Here is a 14,562-nt window from a genome sequence, read left to right as displayed (position 1 = left end):
ACTTTGAAGGGATTTCCTCCCACTTCTTACTGGGTCTCAAGCAGGAATGAGCTACGTGCGGCCTGGAAGGAAGCTGTCAGTGCTGGTCCAATCAGTTGTGGTTGGTTCATTTCCCACACCGCATATGACCACATAGCCAAATTAGGTCAATGATGTCACAAGCATCCTCACCCCTATGTGTAGTATGGCTGTGGGTTGGGGAATGCACCGGCATTCATCCAGCTACCACACGCCACACGCCAGATCGCTATATCTGTAGGTTTCATCAGTGGTGGAACATTTGGACACTTATTCCTTGGCTATTTAGCCAACAGCATTGTTTTCAGTTAGCTGTTTGTCCCACCTACCTAGAAGTGAACCACAGGGGCATATAACTTTTGATAGATATTGCAGGCACTATGCACCTTGAGAATGTGCCCAATACTCACAATACTTACAGGTGGCGATTTGTGTAATGCCAATATGGACTCATTTGTCCTCAGTGCCTATTTAGACATGGAATCATCATACTGGAATTTATTTGAATGTTAAAGCGGGGGTCCACCTATCTATCGTTTTTTTTTTTTTTTGAGTTCATTCAAAAACTTTTCTTCTTATCATTACATACTCACATATTGTGTGTAATATGTCCGCCTGTGTCAGATTTCGTCAGAAAGAATAACTTATATTATTCACTGCAGGCGGTGTCCATCTTCATTGTGGGCATTTGAAGCCCACAAGCATTTATTTCCTGGATGTGGTGAATGCTGTGCTCCCAGCATTCACCGCTCGTTCCCGCACATGCTCAGTGGCATCCTGGGAAGCCTGAGACTAGCTCCCAGGAGATTGTGCGGAGTCTGGGAGAGGCTAGAAACATGCCTACTCCCACGGGAGGAGAACCAGGAAGTGCAAAGAAGAATAGAAAAATAAAAGGTAATTACGGCAATTTAAATTTTTTTAAACGGCATGTCAGCATCTAGGCAAGGAAGAGAATACATACAGATATTGTTCAAAATTTGGGTGGAACCCCGCTTTAAAAAACTTTTTGAACCCTCGGCCCCTGAGGAAGGTATTGGAACACCTCATACCGGAAGCGCGTCGGGCATTTGGGCATTTTCATTGTATGCTAATTATATGTACAGTAATTGGTTGATTTTTCATGTAACACATGTTGTGCATCTTTGTCATATGTGGATTTTATATGTTTTTTATTCTATATCATTAAAGAATACTTTTTATATTTTTTTGAGTGGGTGGTCTGTTTAAAGTCCCAAATGAGGGGGTTGCTATTTTCGTTTCTACTAATGGGGATGGGACCACCATGCTCTATGTGATATGATGGGAGCCTCTCTCTTCTCTGGCTGCAGCCGATTGGGCCAACACTCACAGCTTCCTTCCAGGTTCAGGTGAACATGGGCTTGGAGAGAATCCAATCTCATTACTAGTCTCCAGGAAAAAAAGTGAAGGGAAATCTCCTCAAGAGGACACGGGTTTTGCATGTGGTGGTACCATGAAAGTCTTTTAAATTGTGTTTCAAGGGGATTACTTAATATCCTGATATATCAAAGTCAGCAGTATCTGCATGGCAGTGTGAATCTGACTAGGGATACATCAAAGAAGAAGGAATGGAACCATAGACTTCTGTCAAAGGATTCTTGGCTATGCAACTCCTTTCAAACTGCAGTGTGTTTATTTGTGGTAGGAGTAGGCCGTGCCAGCCCCATATAATGTACCGGCATGTATTACTTAGACACGTGCATTTCGTTTCATCATGATTCGTTTTTCAGATGTTAGTTTCATTTTTGGAGTTTTGAATGTATACAAGTCTCCGAATAGACATAGTGACAAATGGCAACAAATCCAAAAAAACTTAACAAATGTATTCGTTTCATTCGTTTCTTTCGGATGACATCACATGATATCATAGTAGCTCGGGGAAATGCTTTCAACTTTTGAACTCATTCGATATTTCGGATATCGAATGAATCCTAATTTAATTCCATTCGTTAATTCAGATGCACATGATGCCAGTTGGTATTGTCCAATCAGCTCATGGCATTTCTTTTGGTGGGTTGGATTAGCGTCCGAAAATATTGAATCCCTCTAATTCAAATCCGTCTGATTCGATATAATATCGAATATATAGCAATCTTCCAGGAAAACTGCAACATTTTTCGAATTCACCCGGACTAGTGAATATACAAAATAAATGGCGAAGATACGAAACGAATTTTGAAAATGAATCGGTTCAACATAACGAATATGACGAGAGGAAATTCTTCAATGAACGAATGCATCTTAAACAAAACGTAAATTTCTTATGTGCACATGTCTAGTATTATTGAAAGTCAATATTTTCAGATTTTATATTAAAATCAAAGGAAAAAAGCAAAGCAAAAATCTTTGAACAAATTTTACGAGTGTTAGGCCAGCATTACTGCATTATTGTATTAAGCCCTCCTAGTTGTTATCTTGGACTGCACAATTGTTAGCTTTTATTTAGAGATCTGAGAATGGGAGTAGATGAACAGTTTAGCAAAAATATACTGGGTAGGGCTGACACCTTTCAGTCCACATAAATGATGTGTGTTGTTACCCCCAAATGGGATGCAGGTAGACATGTGCACTGCTGAAAAAATGTGTTTGTTTTAGTTTTTTGTGTGTTTTTTTTTCCTTTTCGGCTCATTCGTTATGATCGAAATTCGAAAATACGGAAATTCAGAAATTTCGAAATTCGGAAATTCCAAAAGCCTAATTTCGCAAATTAGAAAATCCGAAAATAAGAATGAAAATCCAAAAATCAGAGAATTCAAAAATCCAAAATAATTAACTAACTAATAATAACTGACTATTAAATTATAGGTATTGGAATTTCCTTTCAAATTTGGCTGTTAGTGAAAGTAACAAATAAGAATTTATCCGAAGTTATGAATTATCTGAAATAATAAATGCAGCATCTAAACAAATGGAATGTAATGAATTAATAACAATAAATAATAATAATAATAATTTTTTTTTTATTATTATTATTTATTATTATTAATTCATTACGTTCATTACGTTTAAATGCGGCATTCGTTATTTTGGATCATTCATTACTTCGGATAAATTTGTAATCCTTATGTTCACTAACAGCTAAATTTGAAAGGAAATTCCAATACCCATAATTTAATAGTTAGTAATAGTTATTATTACCAGTTGATTAGTTATTATTTTGGATTATCTAATTTTTGTTCTTATTTTCGGATTTTCGTTTCTGTAGAATTTTTGGATTTTCATTCTTATTTTCTGATTTTCGAATTTTTGAATTTTCAAATTTTTAAATTTTTTTTTTTGGAAAAATTTGTTAAACGGGTTATCGTTAATTCAAATGTTTCCAAATTAATGAATATGTCGAATCTTGTTGAAAAACTAATTTGGAACGAAACGAATTGCAGATGTCTAGATTCAGGAGTGGATTGCAATTCTGGTAGATCGACAGGTATTTTCTGTACTTGCAGGTTTTTGTGATAAAGTTATAAAACATGGTGGAATGTGCATGTATTGCATTGATGTACTTTCACATGTTTTGTTTTTACAAAAATTATAGGTATTGGAATTTCCTTTCAAATTTGGCTGTTAGTGAATGAAGCGAACATGAATTTATCCGAAGTTACGAATTATCCAAAATAATAAATGCCGCATCTAAACAAATGGAACGTAATCAATTAATAACAATAAATAATAATAATAAAACGTTTTTATTATTATTATTTATTATTATTAATTCATTATGTTCCAACAGCCAAATTTGAAAGGATATTCCAATACCTATAATTTAATAGTTAGTAATAGTTATTATTGTCAGTTGGTTAGTTATTATTTTGGATTTTCTAATTTTAGGATTTTCGTTCTTTAGAATTTTCAAGTTTTCATTCTTATTTTCGGATTTTCGAATTTTTACATTTTTTTTTTTTGGAAAAATTTGTTAAACGGGTTTTCGTTAATTCAAACATTTCCGAATTAACGAATATGTTGAATCTCGTCGAAAAACGAATTTGGAACGAAACGAATTGCAGATGTCTAGCTTCAGGAGTGGATTGCAATTCTGGTAGATCAATGGGTATTTTCTGTACTTGCAGGTTTTTATGATAAAGTGATAAAACATGGTGGAATGTGCATGTATTGCATTGATTTACTTGCATATGTTTTGTTTTTACAGCTTAGGAACAGTCCAAACCACAACAGAGATTTCTTCCTTTCCTTCACTACCGCGGGCATGGAACGGCAGTATCTGCCCGTAATACTTACATCTCCTGATAAGCTGATTGGTACTATGGTAGTGTGTTCATGTTTCTGCTTACCACCAGCAGACAGGAAACATTTATGACCTTGGAGGACTTGGCATGTCTGTGGATGTGAATTGCAGCATCTTTTTGGCTTCTGGTATTGTGGTTGGATTAAAGTATATGATATATCAAATTCATGGACAGATCTGGTCAGCCCCATACATAACAGTGTGGCCAATCACTATGCAACCGTTTCTGAAGAGTTCAATTTTTTTTTACCCTTAAAATAGTCATGTTTTTGTGGTCATATTTTGTGGCAGACGTGTACAAAATTGGAATGCCCGATTTTCAATTTTATAACCCAATTCAATAAAATCGCTCATTCTGAAATTCAGCTTATCACAATTAAAATGGAACTATAGGCAAAACTTAAAAAAAAAAAAAATTTGGTAAGGAAGAAGTTCGAGGAAACCCCTGTTTATTAAGGGAATCCCTTGGGGACCCCCAGGTCACCAGAACTAGTGTCCCCATTGGAAGATTTTTCCTGTACAGTAAGACCTTGGATTACGAGGATAATTCATTCCAGAAGAATGCTTGTAATCCAAAGCACTCGTATATCAAAGCGAGTTTCCCCATAGGAAATAATGGAAACTCAGATAATCCATTCCACAGCCACTGCTGGTCTTTGCAGTACCGCATGAAACTCGGAGACCAATCAGAGACGCTCGGAGAACGGAGTGTCATCGAGTGTCTCCGAGCATCACCGTCGCCCCCGCACCTCTGGCCAAATGCGGTACTGCACACCCCAGTGGCTTGAATCCTGCTCGTCTTGCAAGGCAACGTTGGCAAAGCGAGTCAGATTTAAAAAAAAAAAAAAAGCTTGTATTGCGAAACCGCGTTACTCGCAATCTGAGGTTCCACTGTATTACTTTTTTGAGGACAACTAAAAAAATTGGGATTTTCCTTTCCTTTCACTTTTAATTATAACAGTAGACAGGACAAATAGAGAGGGCAAATCCTACTAACAGGGATACAGACAGCAATAAAAATCTAATACAGTTATACTTTAATTCTGCTGAATAGTTCAAAAATGCCCAGCTGTTGTAAAAATTGCACCTCTTGCTACCATTCCCACCTCCTCTCCAGTGCTCTATGGGCCCCTTAAGCTCCCATAGGAGGGGCGAAATGCATCAGATAAATCAGGGAGTGTCCTCGATGGCTTATTTGGAACAATAACAGTTGTGTTGCAGACATTGCAGTGTACAACCCCTTTTTTGGATTGTGTATGCTCTTGCGGGTGAAGACGGAGCTAGGGTTGCCACCTTTTCTTCAAGTCAAACCCGAACACTTTAGCAGCGCACAGCAATTTTTTTAATAGTATAAACTATAGATATACTTTTGTGATTAAATAACATTTCTAATCATATGAAATTAATCACAAGAGTCCCCCATTACATCAGAGTCCACAGAGTCCCCCTTTACATCAGAGTCCACAGAGTCCCCCTTTACATCAGAATCCATGTATCTGTGGCTGCTGGGCTTCAAATTTCCGGCCCCCACTTTCCTTTTCTGAGGCACAGCCCCAGGGATTGGAGTGTGGGCAGACACAGAGGGGTAGGGGTGGGAGGAAGAAGTGCAGATCGATCCCTCTCTCCTCTCCCATCTGTATGTGGGGGGGGGGTCGTTAGTTCTGGGCAGTGTGAGAGAGAGTGTAACAGACAATTCCGGCTTAGAAAACTGCAGCCGGCAACCCTGCTGGGAAGTCATAGTCCAGTGTAAATAATGTGTCCGGGTTTCAGACAGTCTGAAACCCGGACGCATGATTCCAAACCCGAACTGTCTGGGTGAATCCCGGACAGATGACAACCCTAGACGGAGCCCAGAGGTTGTACCCGCTGCTGCAGTCACTGGCTGAGCTTGGGAGCAGTTTGTGGAGGTTATCAACATTCATCTCCACTTCCGTCAGCTGAATCCTCACCGCTTTGTGGACCAGCGCTGTAGAAACTGTCACCTCTGTTGCTACTGTTTTTTTATTGCTGCCATCTGATTGGTTGGTATGGGGCTATAACAAAGGGGGCACACTCAAGCTGAGTGATTTATATGACCTTTCCATCAATAGGTAACTTAAAGTTGCATGTATCATTTAATACAGGCCTTTGTATAACACAGACAACTTACACAGCACTTTACATATTGAACATTCACATCAGTCCCTGCCCTCCAGCAGCTTGTAATCTAAGGTCCCTATCTCACATGCATATACTAGGGCAAATTTAGACAGCAGCCAATTATCCTACCAGCATGTCTTTGGCACATAGGAGGAAGCCAACAAAAGTGCAGGGAGAACATGCAAACTCCATGCATATAGTATCCTGTCTGGGAATTGAACTGAGGACCCCAATGCTACAAGGCAGAGGTGCTAACCACAAGCCACTGTGCTGCATTATTCTATGTACAGAGGTTTAAATTGTGCAATGAGGCCATTATATTTTGGTTTCTATAGGCAAAACAGAAACACCTTCCATAATTTATGCCCATATAAAAAAAAAAAAATAACAGTTAAAAATACAATGGGTTGAATAAAGTACGGTAAATTCCGCTGTTTTTATAAATCTAATAAACTGTTATCATGCACAATAAGGTCTGACCTTATTCCTTTATACTGAATACTTCATTTCCTTTTCTTTTCAAACAAAAGCAGGATGTGTTTCAGGACTTGGCTAACATCTTATAAATCATGGCAGTGTCCAAATTCCCTTTTCATTAGGTGGTTACGTATGTTATTACTCAAAATAAAGGGCCAACAGACCGAAAACAAAAAAGTTAGTTTTTGTAAGTTTCTAATCCCATTCACCATCTCCCCGAACCTGAGATATATGAAGGTGTTGTGTATTAGGCGCCATTGTAAGGCAACAGAGTCTTAGGACAGGAAGTGAGGAATGTGTTGGAAAATATCACTCCATGGTTTCCACCTTTATTTAAAAATATCCACTTCTGATCATTTCCTGGAGCTTTTAGATATTTTTACATATTTTCCATTAAAACTGCTTTACATAAACCAATTTGGGTAGGGGTAATGTTAGGCGATAGAAACAAGAGAAAAAAAACGGAGGTTAGTAGCAACACAAAACTGAAGCATTTCAACATCAATCGACTACTGAGCCCAGTGGGGTTGATTTACTAAAGTTGTAGGGTGCAAAATCTGGCACAGCTGTGCATAGAAACCAATTCCTGTTTTTTGGGGGGTTTTTTTGTCAAAGCTTAAAGCAGAGTCCCACCCAAAAATGGAACTTCCGCTGATCTGATTCCTCCCCCCCTCCGGTGTCACATTTGGCACCTTTCAGGGGGGAGGGGGGAGCAGATACCTGTATAATCCAGGTATTTACTCCCACTTCCGGGCATAGATTGCTGCAGGCTCCGCGGTGATCTATGCCATGTCCGGGCCCTCCTCCGCCCCACCGCTGTCTTCTGGGAGACACACAGGTCCCAGAAGACAGCAGGGACCAGTGAGGACGCGCAGCGCGACTCACGCATGCGCAGTAGGGAACCAGACTGTGAAGCCACAAGGCTACACTTCCTGATTCCCTTACCAAAGATGACGGTGCCTCCACCCAGAAGCCAAGGGACAGATCGGCTTCGGGTGAGGACATCGCGGGCACCCTGGACAGGTAAGGGTCCATATTTTAAAGGTCTGCAGCTGCAGTATTTGTAGCTGCTGACTTTTAAAAATACATTTTTCGGTGGAACTCCGCTTTAATTGAACAGCCTGAAGTTAGAAGCTGATTGGCTACCATGTACAGCTGCACCAGATTTTGCAATTCATGCACTCATTTTACAGCTCTAATTTACCAGCATAGGTATAAAACTGATTGGTTCCTGTGGGGTGTTACTTGCAGTTGTTATGAGACACATTTATAAGAAAAAGGTCCATTGCACATGTTAAATGAGCAAAATATTGATGTATTAAATCCTCAGTTTAAAAATGAAAAGTTGCAGTGTACATACATATGCACACATACATACAGTATAAATATATAATTATCTATCTATACTTAATATACTGTATATAGGGGTTTCTATCATGATTTAATAAAACCTGCTAAGTATTTTTTTACTACTATATCAAGCCTCACTTAAAAGTGACAGAAAAAGAATATACGTGTGTTTCCTGTAGTAACAAATCACATTATTTCTATGCTATTAATAAAGTTATATTTAAAGCCAAAACTTTTTGCTTTTAGTTTTGGATAGAGTAGGGCATGATTAAATCCGTGGCAAATTTTCCTTTGTCTATGCTCTGTTAAGCCTCGTACACACGATCCGATTGTTGGTAGGGGATTGTGTGATGACAGACTGTTGGCCTAAAATCCGACCATTAGTACACTCCTTCAGACACTTGTTGTCCAACTTTCGGCCAACAAATGTTGGATGGCAGGCTAGTAAATTTTCGTTGGACGATGGTCTGTTGTCAGATTTTCATATCGTCTGTACACAAGTCCGTCACACAAAAGTCCAAAGTACAAACACGCATGCTCCAAATCAATGCTCACCAAACACGACATTAGCAGAAGGTGCCCAAAGGGTGTCGCTCAAGAGCTGAAACTCCATGTAGTACGTCACTACGTTTGTGTTTGTTGGCCGACAATTGTGTGCCGTTAGTATGCAAGACAAGTTTCTGGCACACGCCCTTCGGACTAAAGTCTGACGCTCTGTTGGCCAACAGTCCGATTGTGTGTACGAGGCTTAAGTGAGATTTCCCCCTTCATGTCCTATCTTTGGATACAATGGGAAATAAGATTTCTCCAAAGTAAGGGGAAATACTCTCTTAAAGTGGTTGTAAACCCTTACAAACCACTTTGACCTACAGGTAAGCTTAGATTAAGGCTTACCTGTAGGTCCAAGAAATATCTCTTAAACCTACACGGTTTAGGAGATATTTGCAAAAAGACAGGCACCACTGTCTACGGCGCATGCACCGTAGACAGCGGCGTGCAGGCGCACTGAGCATGCCGCTGCTAACGGCGATATGCCGTTAGTGGCGGCTCCCGTGCGAATGAGCGGGAGTGATGTCATCGCGGCTCCGGCCAATCACGATACCCGGAAAGAAGATGGAGGAGAAGGGACAGCGGTGACATCGCAGGCTCCTGTGTCAGGTAAGTGACACATAATGGGCTACTTTGTGATGCATAGTAGCCCATTATGCTTTACCTTTGCAGGGAAACAAGAGGAAGTAAACCCATCAGGGTTTACTTCCTCTTTAAGCCTCGTACAGATGGTACAATTAGAGTTGCCACCTCATCCCTTTAAACCCGAACACCTTTGAATTACACAGGTTCCGAGGCTAATTAAATGCAGATAAGGCACCAAGTGAGTTTAATTACCACCTTAATCAGCCACAGAACCTGTGTAATTAATATGTTTTTGGGTTTAAAGGGATGAGGTGGCAACCATAGGTACAACTGTTGGCAGGGGATTGCCTGTTGACAGACTGTTGTCCTAAAATCTTACTGTTAGTAGGCTCCTTTTGACAATTGTTGTCCAATTTTCCACCAACAAATGTTGGATAACAGGCTAGTAAATTTTCTGCGGACAACTGTTTGACATCAGATTTTCGTATGGTCAGTACACAAATCCGTCACACAAAAGTTGAAAGTACAAACACGCATGCTCGGAATCAATGCTCACCAAACAAGAAATTAGCAGAAGGGGCCCAAAGGGTGTCGCTTAAGAGCTGAAATTCCTCATAGTACGTCACTACGTTCGTGTTTGTTGCACGACAATTGTGTATCGTTAGTATGCAAGACAAGATCCTGGCACACGCCCTTTTGACAAAAATCAGATGCTCGGTTGGCCAACAATCGTACCGTGTGTATGAGGCTTTAGACAGCTGTAACCAGAACAAGTGTCCCCATTAAAAGATTTCTCCTGTATTCCAATACTGATGCAATGACAATTCAAAATTTTAAATTTTATTTTTTCATACCAAAGACAAGGGTCACAGAGAGAGCCCATTAACACTCAAGTGGTAATGTACATGCTTTAATACATGTTGTGTTAAGGCAGTCTATTCATTATGAATTGGCTACCAACACACCATAACAGATGAAAAACCGAGCATGACCCATTTTTTAACAACATTGCACACCACAACACATAGGAGTTGATCTACTAAAACCAGAGAGTGCAAATTCTGGTGTAGCTCTGCACAGAAGCCAATCAGCTTCCAGTTTATTTTAAGGTAGAAGCTGATTGTTTACCATGCACAGCCGCACCAAATTTAGCACTCTCTAAATTTAGTAAGTCAACCCTATAGTGTATGTGTTATGGTGTTCTGGAGTGCCTTGTGTAGGAACCTGAGGTTCTAACAACTACCCTACTCAATCCATGTTGAAAAATAAAACAAAAAAACAAAAATAAAAACAATTTTGATTTAGATATATTTAAAAAATGAAAAGGAAACCCAAATTGGTGCTATATGTTGATAGCAGAAATGAACTATAGCTTTATCAATGATAGTTACAAAAATACAAACAGTTCTAAAATAACAAAGGTATCATCAAGGCATAATGATTTGAAGGACAGTTTCTGGTTTGAGTAGCAATAATGTTCTCCAAATGCATTATACATCAAACAAAAGAGAATGTAAAGAAAAACAGAGAAAGAAGAGTACAAGAAGGAAAACCGAGGGCACCAGACTATATATATTTTTTAATACCTAATTAAAAAGAACTACAGTAAAATATTTATAACTAGATTTGGATAGAATGGGGAAGATTGTGTTGCTGTCTGGGTCCATATTGAAAAGATTTACCCTCACTATTTGTGATGGTGACCATTTTCAATGAGATGAAGATTGAAAATAGAGTGTTGTCACCAGTAGAGAGGACATATCTTCCAATGGGGACACTTTGTACTGTGGCAGCTGGCAGAGGTGAGATTTTCCCTTCCCTCTGGGGATATTTCCACTCACATTCTCTTGTGTCTCTAGGACAAGAAGTCAAGGGAAGTCATCCGTATGGGAGCACAGGTAAAAATACAAATTGGATAAATTGTAATCCTCTATACAAAATTAAAAAATGTATTTTAAATATTGTTTTAGGGTTGTCTAAAATGCATTTCAAACAGTAAAGCAAGTTAAATAAAACAAATACAAATAAGTACGTTGTAACTGAATATGGTAATCACTCCCAATTAAAATATAAATCATTTAGTAAAATGTTCAATTCCCAATCCAGCCTAAGACAGGAAAGAACACTTTCAAAATAATTGGAACAATGAACACTAGTTTAGCCTAATAAAACCCTGGGAGGAATGATATTACTGTTGCTGTCTGTTCCAATGAGTCTAAAAAAGTGTGCTCACGCTAGGCTTCGGATACATGCAACTGACAGTTGTTCTACATAGGTCAAAACAGCACTCCAAACAAGGGTACAGCATAGAGTAACCACTTACCTGTGTTAAAGAAGCACAAAATGTTCCAACACCAACTAAAGTAGAAGTCAATAATCCACCAGCCGCTGTCTCACCGAAGAACAGAAAAGAGGAGTTATGGCTTTCCAGAATGTCCACTGTTCTCCAGTTTGGGAATGAGCTGGACTCCCACCCAGCAGACTTCCTTCCTGCGATTGTTTTTCCCGTTATGGAGGCTTCAAACCAGCTCACTTCATGGAGGAAACTAGATAAACTCGGTTCAGATTTTTTTCTGTGTGCTGCTTATTTCTAGAAACACAAGCTTATAATGAAAGCAGAAGTAAATGACTGCAGGTTTGTGCTGTCTTTAGCTAGTAATTTTAGTAGGGGCGAAACAGGCTACAAGACTGAATAGGTTCTGCCTAAAAAAGCCACATAGAGCCAACGTTTCTATTTTTGACAGGACAGCAATGTTTCTGTCGTGGATGTAAAAATACATAACTGGACCCCATATCAAAATCATGTCTTCTTGGTCCTTCATCTTCAAGTTGAAGGGTTATATCCCTGTTAAAGCCTAAGTCTAGCCAATATTTTTTTCATTAGAGCCTTTGTTTCATGTTGCTGACTCTTTTCCTATTAAGGAGGCTTCCCTTCAATTATTGTCCCAAAGACAGGGGATCAGCTGGACAGGAAGTGATAAAAAAATCTCTCCAATGGGGATAGAGACAATTAGGACAATCATTGAGTTCGCCTAATTCTACCCAATACTTTTTTCATTTGAGCCTCTATTTCATGTTTCTTACTCTTTCCCCAATAAGGAGTTTCCCCTTCAATTCTTGTCCCCAAAACAGGGGTCGGTTGGGCAGGAAGTGATACAAAATCTCTCCTATGGGAATAGAGACAATTAGGACAATAACTGAGGTAGCCTAAGTCTAGCCAATATATTTTTCAATAGAGCCTCTGTTTTATGTTGCTGACTTTTTGCCAATTAAGGAGATTTCCCTTCGGTTATTTTCCCAAAGATGGGGTCAGCTGGACAGGAAGTGATAAAAAAATCTCACTAATGGGAATAAAGACCATTAGGATAATCACTGTGTTATAACTATGTATCTGACCCAACCAATCCCTGAGGTCTTTGTTCAGAGGTATGGTTTGGAAGATGATAAATATTTGCAGGATCTTTCCAGAGTGTTCCTCTTGGGCTTCTGTCTGCAGAGAATCTATGTTTAGTTTCTCCTCTTGGGCCTTACCTCAGTCTGAGGGCATATACTAAAAGCCTAGAACTTAAGCTACTTATTGGAGGTAGTTGGGCTTGCAAAGAACCTTTTTGCTGAAGAGCGTTGCAAAGAAGTTGGCTAGAAGCCTCTAGTTATATTGTGGGAAGAGTTCATCACCCATCAATCTGACTGTGTTGATGAGGGAATCCCTCCCACGGAGCAGAGTTGTGTCATGTACCTGATAGGAGACTAAAATGATGATGTCGGCCTCTCTTGTATCTCCAGCCTGGCCTGAAGGTGGAATAGAGGGTACTGAGGGGAAGGAGGAACATGAGTGTCTGCAAATGTTGATGAGAGAACTTGCAGCAGGAGTTGTGGTCAAGAGGAGGCTGGCAAACCAATGGATCAGGAACAGTAGTAATGTTCAGAATTCTAGCCCAGGTTAAAGGGGCACTCTGCTTACACTGTTGGTTCAGGACATGGGGCTTGTCAGAGCTCTCCGCACACTTGAGGCAGGAACACTCAGCAGTGCATAGAGCTGGTACAGCGGACAGCCAAACCGGCACTTGAACAGGACAGGAAGCCAGGATCAGAGACAGAAGCGTGGTCACAGGAATAGCCAGGGTCATCAACAGGCGGGCAAATCATAAGAAAAGCCAAAGTCAGGAACAGAGCCGGGTCAGGAATAAATGACAGATCAGAAGCAGAATCCAAGAAAGGAGAAAGCCGGGTCAGCAATTAGGGAATCATAAAGGATAAACGCAGGACACAGGGAACAGCTGAAGATCAGTCAGCATAGAACATGGGCATGAGAATCCTTTAAATAACCCATCCGGCGTCAGCAGGAATGGTGCATGTGTATGCATGCAAATTCTTGCGTGCATGCGTGCTGCTAGTAACCGTTGTGTAGGAAATACCATGGCATGGGCATGCACATATCTGCGTACAAGACGTCACACAGGGATTCCCTGACATTTTGTGTTCTCTCGGTGGTGGCGGGGGGAAGGGGACTAAACACAGTGATTATTGCTAGCGCCTATAACAGCCGCTAGCAATTATCGCATGTAAAATCCGACAGGCTGTTTGCACCCAAGCTGATCGTTCGATCAACTTGAGTACATTCAGCCTGTCCATTCATGGTTCGAATCTCAGTTGGTTCCTGCTGAACCGGCTCAGATTTGAACTGTCTACGGCCAACTTTATTAGAGAGAGATTCTCTGCAACCCAAGAAAGACTGTAATTGCTTTCTAAAGCCATAAGTCTGTTTTATTTGCTCTCACAGCACCAGCAATTATCTACTGTATCTTATCTATCTGTTCCTAAAGGACCAACCACTGTCTAAAAATACCTGCCCTACCTGTCCTCTCTCCTAGAATTGAGTACAGCAACAAAAGTAAAAAATATTAAAGTGACTGACATCCAGCTTATATTTCACACCACTATACTTCAAAAACCTGACCATGATATGGAAATGTTAGCCTACCACACTCCTAAAGCTGGCAATGCATTATACAATTTTCTTATTCAATTTTCTTTAGATTTACCTTCAACTAGGTAATGCAAGGGCCTTCCAAATTGAAAGTGTTTAGGTTTGACTTCATATTATGTGGTTTTGGTAAATCTAAAGGAAAAATTGTACAAGAAAATTGTATAGTATGGCCAGCCTTAGTGTTTATGGCCAGCATTCA

At 39.8% G+C, this 14,562-nt stretch overlaps 1 protein-coding gene across 2 annotated transcripts in view; it reads right to left on the bottom strand.

Annotated features, from left to right (window-relative positions):
* The window catches only part of CDH5 (cadherin 5), a 93,688-nt gene extending 81,742 nt beyond the window's left edge, over positions 1-11,946 (bottom strand). The window contains exon 1 of one of the 2 annotated variants that reach the window (XM_073605565.1): positions 11,700-11,946. The gene's annotated coding sequence lies outside the window, so the exon portion shown is untranslated. The remainder of the gene's footprint in view (positions 1-11,699) is intronic. The other variant, XM_073605564.1, reaches the window with a different exon arrangement.
* Positions 11,947-14,562: the final 2,616 nt, after the last annotated feature.

The sequence above is a fragment of the Aquarana catesbeiana genome, linkage group LG11, assembly GCF_042186555.1.
Source record: "Aquarana catesbeiana isolate 2022-GZ linkage group LG11, ASM4218655v1, whole genome shotgun sequence".
Taxonomy (NCBI): domain Eukaryota; kingdom Metazoa; phylum Chordata; class Amphibia; order Anura; family Ranidae; genus Aquarana; species Aquarana catesbeiana.
The sequence above is the reverse complement of the archived record's forward strand: the minus strand, read 5'-3'. Positions and strand labels throughout refer to the sequence as shown.